The 14,776-nt window shown below is 41.4% G+C and overlaps 1 long non-coding RNA gene across 1 annotated transcript in view; it reads left to right on the top strand.

The window, feature by feature from the left end:
- Positions 1-13,872, top strand: part of LOC149985498 (uncharacterized) — a 208,440-nt gene extending 194,568 nt beyond the window's left edge. The window contains exon 3 of the long non-coding RNA XR_016494929.1: positions 9,784-13,872. This is a non-coding gene — a long non-coding RNA (uncharacterized LOC149985498). The remainder of the gene's footprint in view (positions 1-9,783) is intronic.
- The last annotated feature ends 904 nt before the right edge of the window (positions 13,873-14,776 follow it).

Genomic DNA, 14,776 nt, shown 5'->3' with positions numbered 1-14,776 from the left:
AATGGGTTGAGGTTTTTCCATTGTGTAATGAAGATGTAGCCCTGTTCAAAACGAGGGTCACTTCAAGTGTACCATTTGTTAGAGGCGCGTGACTAGAAAGGTAGCGTCAGTTTGTTTTCTTCCTGTATTGAACACAGATCATCCTGTCTTCAATTGTACTGATGATTTACTTTAAAACATACCTAAAATTTTATTACAAAAGTAGTTTGAAATGTTTTGGCAACTGTTTTGGTAACTTTTGAGATATTTTGTAGTCACGTTGCGCAAGTTGGAACTGGTGTTTTTCTGGATCAAACGAGCCAAAATAAATTGACATTTTGGATATATATCGACAGAATTAATCAAACAAAAGGACCATTTGTGATGTTTATGGGACATATTGGAGTTGAAATATGTTTTCTCTCTTTTGTTTACGGAGGTGCTATCCTCAGATAATAGTATCGTTTGCTTTCGCCGAAAAGCCTTTTTGAAAGCTGACATGTTGGCTGGATTCACAACACGTGTAGCTTACATGTGTGATTTCATGAAAGTTTGATTTTTATAAGAATTTTCTTTGAATTTGGCGATCTGCATTTCTCTCTGGCTTTTGGCCTAGTGGGACGCTTCCATCCCACATATCCCAGAGAGGTTAAAATGTATGACTTGAAAAACCAGGGGACAACAAGACTTTTAGTGTGAAGTCCCCAGGTACATTTGGACAAATCGTGAAGCAGACATTCATATCCCATTTTTCTGCAATACTGTCATACCATCTGTATAGTTGGACTTTGATTTAGCTTTCAAAGTATTAGTAGCCATATTATAAGTTCAACATTTGCAAAACAACCAGTTTTCATAACTTCATAACTCTGAATATTAGAATTTATGTCCAAAATGAAAAGGCATGCTGTCGTACAAGGTTAGAAGCTGCATTTTATGACATATATATATATATATATATGGTTTCTGGATACTCCCGCAATTGCTTCTCCTTGCTTTCCTCACCATAGAACGGAATAGCATTGGCAGCCGACAGTGCTTGAATCAGTGGCGATACGTTGACACATTATTATTAGAATATTGGCAAATATTAGTCAATTATTGCATTCTATCCATGCTGTCTTTTGTGGGTTACCTGAGACATTAAACATATAGGTTGGAGGGCATACAGGCTGTCACCGATGCATTAACACTTCAACGACTACATTTTTATTCAACACAAGATTTTTACAAAAAAGTGATATTTTATCGACACAAGATACTGTAGTTACAGGGAAATGCACCCTTTCAGGCAATTGTCACATCTATTTTCTATGACAACTTTCTATACGTCGACAAAACAATCACAGGACAAGTTAATAGAAACATAGCTACTGTCACATTAGTTCTGAAGTTATTGGCGGGGTAAACCTACTTTAATAGTATGCATTAGGCTGTTTGAGAGATGTTTAAATCCTAATCAACCCATCCAATGTAAATACATATGTTGTTGAAGTACAGCAGATCAATGAAGCTACAGTATTCTAGCAGTGGTCCAGCTGCTTATGCTGAAAAGCCTTGTTAGTGCATACGTCAAATTAGCTTTTGCATTTCCTGTATTTTTGGCTTCAGACAAAAGATAATATTTCACTTTTGATTTTGGTATTAATATATACTGAGTAAGACACAATGATCATTGGTCATGTAAGTGTGTGCATAATGGGATGTAAAGTGATACGGAACAAAATAAGTCATCTAACAATGAGAGTCAATGCTTTTTAGTGTTTGGATCATATTAATCATGGGAAGAGCAGCATCACACTTCTAAGCCTATGTTTAGACAGGCAACCTAATCATTTTTTTCCACTTATTGGTCTTTTGACTAATCAAATCAGCTCTAAAAAAATAAGAAAAGATCTGATGTGATTGCTCAAAAGACCAATTAGTAGAAAAAACTTCAGAATTGGACTGCCTGTCTAAACACAGCCATAGTGGTTATCAATGTCCTTTGGGGGTGTATTTTCTCCCTTTCACTTGTTTAATTATGAAATAACATAACATTTCATACCAGTAAAATTGTAGGTGTTTTATTTAACTTTTGTACAACTCTAGTGTTCTCCGTCAAAAATGACCGGTCATTAGAAATTAATGGGTGAGACTACAATTAGTGTATAAAATTGTGTTCAGGCCATTCATCAGATGGACACACTTCCTCTCCCAGACCCCAACATGTATGTGTGTTTGAGCACACACACCTCACCCCCCTTCTTGTTTCAATAACATGTAGAACTTTTTTCACAGCTCTGGTATATAAAGCTTTTTTGAGGCCTTGCTCACAATTCACTCTGTGTCAGCACAATGACCACACGATACACTGTATGTGAGGCTCTTGATCATATCTTTGAACATGACACTGGTGGGGAGGAGAGAGTCCTTGTTCAACTTTGACACAAAGTAGTCTGTGATAAATAGCACAATATGTTTCATCCGAGTATTTGTTATAGTGAAAATAATCCATACATTTGGCTTTTTTTTACCCAAAAACTAGTTGCATGAGCTCAGGTCAATGAGGCCTACAGGCCATAAATAGCAAATAAAATTTCAAAACTTGTAATGTTCACAATAACTTAAGTTGATAAAAATGTCTTACACAACATTAGGTGATAATATATGTATTATTACAGATTTATAATCAGCTATAATGGGGCGGTCATTTTGGACCGGGAACACATAATTAATTAACATGAAACGAACACAACAGGAGGGTTAAATGTCAACATCAACGCATCATAGATTGAGGGCATTATTTATGGTGTTGGGGCAGTGGGAATTGTGTTTCAACCTGCACAATAACCTTCTTACATGGACCACAATCTCAACCTACCCTCCAGGTTAAAATAAACCAGATGCTTACTCGTCAGTGGAAATAGTCCATCCTAGACACAATACACACACGGCCCGCTCCAGGCAGTTGTGCCCTATTGAACAGGCACACTAACAAGGGAGTGATGGTGACAATTACAATTTGGATTCTCCATAGGAGCCTCACTTATAATTCTAAAAGACTCACATCAGCCTGCTAGGTGATTAGATTTCTGAGGGAAATGGAGCGGTGGAGGTGGTTATCACGAAGAGCTTGGTGCACTAAGGTCTGTATTTGATTGACAATCTTTTCGATTGAGATTATATGGTTGATTCTAAATGCATTGGGGGTGGATTCATAGAAAAATTTATTTCAATGTTGGCATCAGATCAACTTTTACCAGTATGCTCAAACAGCTTGTCAATTTCATCTAAACCTTCAGGGATAAATGTTTAGTAATATAAAAAAAAGAGATTTTGAGCCACATTTTTTGACAGATGGTTTGTACAGAGATTATTCTACAAACATGTGTGCAACACACACACACACACACACACACACACACACATACACACACACACACAATCACAATCATCCAATGATAATGTCACAGGTTATCATTGACCTGGCCAGCAAAAGCAAACTACACACACAAAACACATATTTTAGGGGTTATTTGGTTTGTAACCATAGTGGCAACCATTTTTGGTGCTATAAAACAGGGCAGAACCCTGTTTTGAAGGTTCAATAAAAAGCCATGCTCATAAGGTTCTAAATGAAACCTGTATGGTGCTATCACTGGTACTATCACGTTTCAGGAGAAGACCCAGATGCAGACAGTGTCAAAGTAACAAATGTTTATTACTAGAACAGGGGGCAGGCAAAACGAGAGGTCAAGGGCAGGCAGAGGTCAGTAATCCAGATCAGAGGCAGAGATCAGTAATCCGGATCAGAGTCCATAAAGTACAGAACGGCAGGCAGTCTCGGGGTCAGGGCAGGCAGATGTCAATAACCCAGAGCGGTGTAACAAGGTACAGAACAGCAGGCAGGCTCAGGGCAGACAGAATGGTCAAAACTAGAAAAAGACAGGAGCAAGGGGGAAACCACTGGTAGGCTTGACGAACAAAAGGAACTGGCAACAGACAAACAGAGAACACAGGTATGAAAACGCTGTTGATAATGCGGAAGATGGGCGACACCTGGAGCGGGGTGGAGACAAGCACAAAGACAGGTGAAACATCAGGGTGTGACAGGTTCTTACTCGAATTAAACCTTACTGGCTACATCATTGCATGGCAATTAAAAGTTACATTCTGTAAAGCAATAGTAAATTAAATTAACAAACACTTGTTCATGTTTTAACAAAGATTCATGACAGATACAAGGCCTGGAGATAATTAGACTATATGCTCCATATCTATTTTCCAATTTTAGCAACGGTTGTTTATACACTACCTAGCACCAGTTCATTAATTTAATTTATATGCATGTTTTCACAGAGAAAGGCAGTGTTTTTGATAGAGATTAGTTACCATCATGATCATTGTCCTGTGTGACAACGCAAAATTGGTCATCTTTCAGCATTAATCATCCATGGGGCTGTGCAGCAGATAGTGGATCTGTGAGTAAACAGGTTCAAAGGAAGGAACGGGAGGGCAGATAGAAACTGTGTTAGCTAGTGCCTGATTATCCCGGAGTCGCTGGTCGGATTTACGATTGGGTGAAGGACGAAAGTGCAGGGCACTCTAGCATCAGCTGTATTTTAAAAGAAGGCAAAAAAAGATTAAATGAGAGACTAACTGTAAAAACGGCACTCAACAAACCCAACACTCAAATGCAATCTTCTGAATGTGAAATGAGAAAAAGGAGATCAAGTGACATAAGAGACTCAGGGAGGGAGGTTGAGTAAAAAAAAAACTTTTAACAACACTTTTCAAAAGGGCTTGTTTTGTTAAAGGCCAACAGGCCAGTGGAGATGGACTAAAGCACAATGATCCTGACCTGGAGCAGGTTGCCATGGTCTATCTGGAGGGGGCCCGGGCCCCTAATAGCTCAATTCCACTGGAGGAACCAAACAGTGCCGTTCCGAAACCAAGACGAACTTGCCTTGTTGGGGTTTTTCTGTTTTCCACAGAGGAGACAGCTGAAAAGAGTTGAAACAATTCACAATGTATCATCATGTGGGAAGAGGATTGCTTCAGACAGTTGAAAGATCGGCTTATGCGTCGAAAGAAATGCTCAAGAGATGTATGTGTATCTGTTTAGCAAGCTAGCTGCCGTGTAGCTATCTTTGTGAATTGTTCAAACCTTACTTGGAATGAGGACAGCTATTACAGTTGCTTGCAATGAGGTGCAGTCCTGAAATACTGTAAAATATGTATCTGTGAATCTACATATAATGTTTAATTGTCTTTGTGATAGATATATACTAAACAAAAATTCAAATGTAACATGTAAAGTGTTAGTCCCATGTTCCATGAAATGTTCCATATGCACAAAAAGCTTATATCTCTAAAATGTTGCGCACACATTTGTTTACATCGCTGTTAGTGAGAATTTCTCCTTTGCCAAGATAATCCATTCACCTGACAGGTGTGGCATATCAAGAAGCTGACTAAACAGCATGATCATTACACAGGTGCACTTTGTGCTGAGGACAATTTAATGGCCACTCTAAAATGTGCAATTTTGTCACTCAACACGATGCTACAGATGTCTCAAGTTTTGAGGGAGTGTGCAATTGGCATGCTGTCTGCAGGAATGTCCACCAGGGATGTTGCCAGGGAATTGAATGTTAATTTATCTACCATTAGCCGCCTCCAACGTCAATTCAGAGAATTTGTCAGTACGTCCAACAGGCATCAAAACTGCAGACCATGTGTAACCATGCCAGTGAAGGACCTCCACATTCGGCTTCTTCACATGAGGGATTGTCTGAGACCAGCAACCCAAACGTCTGAAAAAACTGAGGAGTATTTGTGACTCACCGCCTGGATTCAGTGGTTTACAAAAGTTTTCACCATCTTGGCATTTTTCCTATTTTATTGCCTTACAACCTGGAATAAAATTTTTTAGGGGTTGTATCATTTGATTTACTCAACATTCCTACAACTTTGAAGATGCAAAATATTTTTTATTGTGAAACAATCAAGAAAAAAGACAAAAAAACTGTACTTGAGCATGCATAACTCTTCACCCCCCAAAGTCAATAGTTTGTAGAGCCACCTTTTGCAGCAATTACAGCTGCAAGTCTCTTGGGGTATGACTCTATAAGCTTGGTACATCTAGCCACTGGGATTTTTTCCCATTCTTCAAAGCAAAACTTCTCCAGCTACTTCAAGTTGGATGGGTTCCACTGGCGTACAGCAATCTTTAGGTCATACCACATATTCTCAATTGGATTGAGGTCTGAGCTTTGACTAGGCCAATCCAATACATTTAAATGTTCCCCTAAACCACTCAAGTGTTGTTTAGCAGTATGCTTTGGGTCATTGTCCTGCTGGATGGTGAACTGATGTCCCAGTCTCAAATCTCTGGAAGACAAACAGGTTTCTCTCATAAATTTCCCTGTATTTAGCGCCATCCATCATTCCTTCAATTTTGACCAGTTTCCCAGTCCCTGCCGATGAAAAACATCCCCACAGGATGATGCTGCCACCGCCGTGCTTCACTGTGGGGATGGTGTTCTCTGGGTGATGAGAGGTGTTGGGTTTGCACCACACATAGCGAGTACCTTCTTCCATATGTTTAGGGGAGTCTCCCACATGCCTTTTGGCGAACACCAAACGTGTTTTCTTATTTTTTTCTTTAAGCAATGGCTTTTTTCTGTCCACTCTTTAGTAAAGCCCAGCTCTGTGGAGTGTACGGCTTAAAGGGGTTCTATGTACAGATACTCCAATCTCTGCTGTGGAGCTTTGCAGCTCCTTCAGCATTATTTTTGGTCTCTTTGTTGCCTCTCTGATTAATGCCCTCCTTGCCTGGTCCATAAGTTTTGGTGGGCGACCCTCTCTTGGCAGGTTTGTTATGTGCCAAATTATTTAAATTTTTAAATGATGGATTTAATGGTACTCTGGGGGATGTTCAAAGTTTCAGATCTTTTTTATAACCCAACTCTGATCTGTACTTCTCCAGAACTTTGTCCCTGACCAGTTTGGAGAGCTCCTTGTTATTCATTCTGTCGCTTGCTTGGTGGTGCCCCTTGCTTAGTGGTGTTGGAGACTCTGGGGCCATTTAGAACAGGTGTGTATATATACTGAGATCATGTGACAGATCATGTGACACTTTCGTTGCACACAGGTGGACTTTATTTAACTAATTATGTGACACTTTTGAAGGTAATTGGTTGCACCAGATCTTATTTAGGGGCTTCACAGCAAAGGGGTGAATACATATGCACGCACCACTTTTCCTTTTAATAAAAAAAATAAAAAATTAAACAAGTCATTTTTTTCATTTCACTTCACCAATTTGGACTATTTTGTATATGTCCATTACATGAAATCCAAATAAAAATATATTTAAATTACAGGTTGTAATGCAACAAAATAGGAAGAATGCCAAGGGGTATGAATACTTTTGCCAGGAGCCAGGATAATAAAAAATCCAATCAATGATCTTCTGTCCATCCAAACTATAATTGCTGTTACTTTTTAAAGTTCATAGAATTTTTTGATTTTTAAAAAAGTATGAGTGAGGAAACCAAATAGGGAAGGAGAGAAAATACAGAAGGGAGAAAAAAAGTAAACCAATCACAATGTATGTTGCAATTTATTTTTATTTTTTTACATTGGATGAAAGTAGAGACTCTCTTGGCGCTCTGGCCAATGATTTGATATGTTTACCTCTGGATAACATGAAAACAGCCTAACCAGCTCAATTTCATTATGCTTTTTTCCAACTTTTACTGACACCGGCCATATTCAACGGATGTTGAACACTTTAGCTCAAGATATGTAGCTAGCTGGCTAGGTAAACAATGAATCTAGCTAGTTAAACAACCTGTACGATCACCAGAGGTGGAAAAAGTACACAGATTTCATACTTGTGTAAAAGTGAAAATACCTGAATATAAAATGACTCAAGTAAAAATCAAAGTAACCCAGTAAAATACTACTTGAGTAAAAGTCTAAAAGTATCAGATTTTAAATATACTTAAGTACAGTGGTGGAAAAAGTACTCAATTGTCTTACTTGAGTAAAAGTTCAATTAAAAGTAAATGCTATACAGTGGGGCAAAAAAGTGTTTAGTCAGCCACCAATTGTGCAAGTTCTCCCACTTAAAAAGATGAGAGAGGCCTGTAATTTGCATCATAGGTACACTTCAACTATGACAGACAAAATGAGAAAAAAAATCCAGAAAATCACATTATAGAATTTTTAATGAATTTATTTGCAAATCATGGTGGAAAATAAGTATTTTGTCAATAACAAAAGTTTATCTCAATACTTTGTTATATACCCTTTGTTGGCAATGACAGAGGTCAAACATTTTCTGTAAGTCTTCACAAGGTTTTCACACACTGTTGCTGGTATTTTGGCCCATTCTTCCATGCAGATCTCCTCAAGAGCAGTGATGTTTTGGGGCTGTTGCTGGGCAACACGGACTTTCAACTCCCTCCAAAGATTTTCTATGGGGTTGAGATCTGGAGACTGGCTAGGCCACTCCAGGACCTTGAAATGCTTCTTACGAAGCCACTCCTTCGTTGCCCGGACGGTGTGTTTGGGATCATTGTCATGCTGAAAGACCCAGCCATGTTTCATCTTCAATATCCTTGCTGATGGAAGGAGGTTTTCACTCAAAATCTCACGATATACATGGCCCCATTCATTCTTTCCTTTAGTCGTCCTGCTCCCTTTGCAGAAAAACAGCCCCAAAGCATGATGTTTCCACCCCCATGATTCACAGTAGGTATGGTGTTCTTTGGATGCAACTCAGCATTCTTTGTCCTCCAAACACGACGAGTTGAGTTTTTACCAAAAAGTTATATTTTGGTTTCATCTGACCATATGACATTCTCCCAATCTTCTTCTGGATCATCCAAATGCTCTCTAGCAAACTTCAGACGGGCCTGGACATGTACTGGCTTAAGCAGGGGGACACATCTGGCACTGCAGGATTTGAGTTCCTGGCGGCGTAGTGTGTACCTGATGCCGTACATACCTACACGTCCGCTACAGTCACAAGACGCATGCCTCCTTACAGTCCCTAGAATTTCGAAGCAAACATCTGGAGGCAGGGCTTTCTCCTATAGAGCTCCATATTAATGGAATGATCTGCCTGTCCATGTTAGAGACTAAGACTTGTTCTCAACCTTTAAGAATTTATTAAAGGCTCATCTCTTCAGTAGGTCCTATGATTGAGTGTAGTCTGGCCCAGGAGTGTGAAGGTGAAAGGCAAGCCACTGGAGCAACAAACCGCCCTTGCTGTCTCTGCATGGCCGGCTGCCCTCTCTCCACTGGGATTCTCTGCCTCTAACCCTATTACAGGGGCTGAGTCACTGGCTTACTGGTGCTCTTCCATGCAGTCCCTCGGAGGGGTGCGGTGCGTCACTTGAGTGGGTTGAGTCACTGATATGATCTTCCTGTCCGGGTTGGCGCCCCCCCCTTAGGTTGTGCCATCGCGGAGATCTTCGTGGGCTATACTCGGCCATGTTTCAGGATGGTAAGATGGTGGTTGAAGATATCCCTCTAGTGGTGTGGGGGCTGTGCTTTGGCAAAGCGGTTGGGTTATATCCTGCCTGTTTTGCCCTGTCCGGGGGTATCATTGGATGGGCCACAGTGTCTCCCGACACCTCCTGTCTCAGCCTCCAGTATTTATGCTGCAGTAGTTTATGTGTCGGGGGGCTAGGGTCAGTCTGTTATATCTGGAGTATTTCTCCTGTCTTATTCAGTGTCCTGCGTTAATTTAAGCATGCTCTCTCTAATTCTCTCTCTTTCTCTCTTTCTTTCTCTTTCTCGGAGGAGGACCTGAACTCTAAGCCCATGCCTCACGACTACCTGGCCTGATGACTCCTTGCCGTCCCCAATCTACCTGGCTGTGCTGCAGCTCCAGTTTCAACTGTTCTGCCTGCGGCTGTGGAACCCTGACCTGTTCACAGGACGTGCTTTTTTTAACTCTCTGGAGACAGCAGGAGCGGTAGAGATAATCTGAACTTACATTTACTCCTGAGGTGACCTGTTGCACCCTCGACAACCACTGTGATTATTGTTATTTGACCCTGCTTATCATCTATGAACATTTGAACAACTTGGCCATGTTCAGGTTATAATCTTCACCCTGCACAGCAAAAAGAGGACTGGCCACCCCTCATAGCCTGGTTTCCCTCTCGGTTTCTTCCTAGGTTCTGGCCTTTCTAGAGAGTTCTTCCTAGCCACCTTGCTTCTACACCTACATTGCTTGCTGTTTGAGGTTTTAGGCTGGGTTTCTGTACAGCACTTTGTGACGTAAGAAGGGCTTTATTAAATACATTTTATTGATTGCTCCATCTTTTTAGCTATCGTACTTTAAAACTCGATCCTCCAGAAAGTGGAGAGAAACACTTATGCAGCTCCACTACACAATACATTTTTTTTTTAAATGGGTTCAACAGGATTACCAACACGCACTGACCAGCTCAAATAGACAGAAGCCTTATACTGAAGACCAATCCGAGCTTCTTTCTCTGCATGTCCAGCCCACTCAATATCTCAGCCAATCATAGCTAGTGGGAAGGTTGCTGGCTTTTTCTGAGGCTTAAATGTTAAAGAGCTGTAGGTGAGCACCCATGTCTGGACTCGGTGTCAGTCAACTGATTGGGGGGACAACTGTGTTCCACAATTAACATACACCCAATGGATTGATAACTTCTGCATGTCGGCAGAGACTTTCCAGTTCCTCTGCAACAGGCTGAGTCCTGTTATGGAGAGATAGATTCAGTGTTCCGTTTTTGTATCCCTCCAAAAGAAATTGCCATTGCCCTGTGGAAGGTGGTCACAAATTCAGAATACCGCAGTGTAGCACACCTTTTTGGAGTTGGTATTATAACTGTATGGCATTGCAAAAACAATTTTTGTATAGATTTCAAACAAGTTCTGTTGCCTGAACTCCTCCTACTCCCAACTGCTGAGACGCTGGCAGCAACGGTGCTTATTGATCTGTCAGTTTCCCAGGGTAATTCTCTCCTTTTCACACTGTCACGGTATGAACAGCTCTACATGCTTCACTGTCATGATGTACAGTCAGTACACAACACTATGCTCATCATGTCTTAGCAGGATCAGGTGACAGGTGTCCCTGATTATAACAATCAGTGAATGGATACAAAGTTCCATCTTAAGTTGATGGGTATGCTACTGTCTGGGATCTGGGGATAATGGTAATTTCAATTATTGAACCATTGATTCTATTCTTGGATAATATAATGTCTAAATGTACACCAAGGTAATTCTTTGCCATGTCTCATCTTACAAGGATCAGATGGTGACAGGAGTCATCATAGTCAGGCAGCCAGATACAGATATGTTAGAATGCCCAGTCATATAATCTCAGACTTAAAATACTATAGTTTTTGACCATCCACAGAACATACTATATGCCAGTAAAAACGGAATATCATGCACTCAAAAATGTAATTATACTGCTGGCGGTGTAAAACACAAAAGGGGACGCATTTGCTTATGTTATGGACTTGTGAAGGCTGGCTGAATTCTGGAAAAGAGTGTGTTCTTTTATCGCAGCATGTCTACAAATTCTTCCTTCTCCATGTTTTTATTTGCTTGGAAATGTTGGTACTGGAGACTGTTTATTATTGGGGATGCTGCCTACCCCTCTCAGCCATGGCTGGTGAAGCCTTTTGCAGATACGAGCAGACTGAATGACAAGAGAATCTCAATGAGAAAATCCGCAGGGTAAGGGTAGTGATCGAAAATGCATTTGGCAGACTGAAGGGAAGGTGGTGCTGCCTTATGAAAAGCAATGACTGCAATGTGGATTTTGTTAAACAGATGGCTTTTGCATGTTGTATACTGCACAATCTGCATGAGCAAAACAATGATGTGTTCAGAAGGGATTGGAATGCTGCCCCAGGGAATGCAACATTTCAGCAGCCTGCAGTGCCACTTCCGGAGAGGATAGGGGCTATTGCAATCACAGTACGTGATGGACTGCAACACTTCTACAACTAGATACATCAGAGTGGATTACACAGGATTGCTATTTAATGCTAAACGAAGGCTCTTGCTCTCTAGTGTGTAGGTATTCAAAATAAAGAGAAAATTACCACAAAGCAAATCAACACAATGTTTAACAAGATGTTCTATTTTTTATTTCTTTGTGATTTTCTCCTTCCTCTCACACCCAGCTCCAACAACAAACACCATTTGGACAACAAAGTGCCAGGACCAACTACAGAACTATTCGAATGACAGACCTTATCGCAGTGATTCTCTCCTTTTTTTGGTTACATTAATTTACCCTTGGTAATTAATAAAGTACTACTATATACTCCCTCACGTTCATTTTACAATTATTATTATTATTGATGTATTTTTACCTTTATTTTTAGTAGGCAATAAGAACAAATTCTTATTTAAAATGACAGTGGTGCCATTAGACCTATGCTCTTATAAGTTACATTTTTTTACCCCTTGTGAATACCCTACTACACAATTGAATTTTCTATTTATTTTATTTTATTTAACCTTTTTCTCCCCAATATCGTGTTCCAATTGTTTTTATAGCTACTATCTTGTCTCATCGCTACAACTCCTGTACGGGCTCGGGAGAGACGAAGGTTGAAAGTCATGCCCTCCGATACACAAACCAACTGCTTCTTAACACAGCGCGCATCCAACCCGGAAGCCAGCCGCACCAATGTGTCGGAAACACCATGCACCTGGCAACCTTGGTTAGCGCGCACTGCGCCCAACCTGCCACAGGAGTCGCGATGAGACAAGGACATCCCTACCGACCAAGCCCTCCCTAACCTGGACGACGCTAGGCCAATTGTGCGTTGCCCCACGGACCTCCCAGTCGCGGCCGGTTACGACAGAGCCTGGGCGCAAACCCAGAGTCTCTGATGGCACAGCTGGCGCTGCAGTACAGCGCCCTTAACCACTGCGCCACCCGGGAGACAAATTTTCTATTTTTGACCAATGTTTAATTGTTGTTTGATAAAAGTGTGTCAAAATCATAGTATGCCTAATCTTTATTTCCTAAATTTCAGTCAGCACGCTTAAGAAGTTTTTTGCTCCAAAAATTTACATTATTTTCAATGTTTAACGGTAGGCTATATTCAATGAAAGCCACATTCACAAAGCATTTGGTGTAGTGCAAATAAGTGAATAATATATATATATATTTTTACATAGAACGTCAGCCAGTTTTGTCATGTGTGCTTCCTCTCCGGCCTCTAGGTCACCAAGCTGCTTGTTATGGCGCACACCTGTCACTAGTGTTACGCAGATAATGACACTCACCTGGACTCCATCACCTCTTTGATTACCTGCCTTTTATATGTCACTCCCTTTGGTTTCTTCCCCAGTTGTCATTGTTCCTGTTTCGTGTCGGTGCGCTGTTTGTGTTTCAAGTTCATTGTATATTTTATTTATAAAACATATTCAATCCCTGAACTTGCTTCTTGACTCTCAGTGTACATCGTTATAGAATGACGAATCAACAAAGAGAAGCATCAGGGAGTGTTTTTTTTGTTGTTTGTTTTTGTGTTGGAGGTGATATCGGGTCTGGGTGATGGAGCAGGAGCTACCTGGGAGCCCTAGGCCGGTATGTAGGCTCCCATGCCTCAGCGGGTGTGATAGGCTCCCATGCCTCAACCGAGGCAACAGTTTTGATGGCCTTTAGCCGCACCCTCATCCTACTCCTCCTCTGTTCCTCGGGTGATGTGGAGGTAAACCCAGGCCCTGCATGTCCCCAGGCACCCTCATTTGTTGACTTCTGTGATCGAAAAAGCCTTGGTTTCATGCATGTCAACATCAGAAGCCTCCTCCCTAAGTCTGATTTACTCACTGCTTTAGCACACTCTGCCAACCCTGATGTCCTTGCCGTGTCTGAATCCTGGCTTAGGAAGGCCACCAAAATTTCAGAGATTTCCATACCCAACTATAACACTTTCCGTTAAGATAGAACTGCCAAAGGGGGAGGAGTTGCAATCTACTGCAGAGATAGCCTGCAAAGTTCTGTCATAATTTCCAGGTCTATGCCCAAACAGTTCGAACTTCTAATTTTAAAAATAATCTCTCCAGAAATAAGTCTCTCACTGTTGCCGCCTGCTACCGACCCCCCTCAGCTCCCAGCTGTGCCCTGGACACCATCTGTGAATTGATCGCCGATGCCCTCAATCTCACACAAATCATCAAGGAACCCACAGGAACCCTAAATCCGTAAACATGGGCACCCTAATTGACATTATCCTGACCAACTTGCCCTCCAAATACACCTCTGCTGTCTTCAATCAGGATCTCAGCGATCACTGCCTCATTGCCTGTATCCGCTACGGTTCCGCGGTCAAACGACCACCCCTCATCACTGTCAAACGCTCCCTAAAACACTTCTGTGAGCAGGCCTTTCTAATCGACCTGGCCCGGGTATCTTGGAAGGATATTGACCTCATCCCGTCAGTTGAGGATGCCTGGTCATTCTTTAAAAGTAACTTCCTCACCATCTTAGACAAGCATGCTCCGTTCAAAAAATGCATAACTAAGAACAGATATAACCCTTGGTTCACTCCAGACCTGACTGCCCTCGACCTGTACAAAAACATCCTGTGGCGGACTGCGATAGCATCGAATAGTCCCCGCGATGTGCAACTGTTCAGGGAAGTCAGGAACCAATACACGCTGCCAGTCAGGAAAGCAAAGGCCAGTTTTTTCAAGCAGAAATTTGCATCCTGTAGCTCCAACTCCAAAAAGTTCTGGGACACTGTAAAGTCCATGGAGAACAAGAGCACCTCCTCAAAGCTGC

Source organism: Oncorhynchus mykiss, chromosome 1, assembly GCF_057628025.1.
Source record: "Oncorhynchus mykiss isolate SJ-2025 chromosome 1, ASM5762802v1, whole genome shotgun sequence".
NCBI classification, from domain to species: domain Eukaryota; kingdom Metazoa; phylum Chordata; class Actinopteri; order Salmoniformes; family Salmonidae; genus Oncorhynchus; species Oncorhynchus mykiss.
The sequence above is the reverse complement of the archived record's forward strand: the minus strand, read 5'-3'. Positions and strand labels throughout refer to the sequence as shown.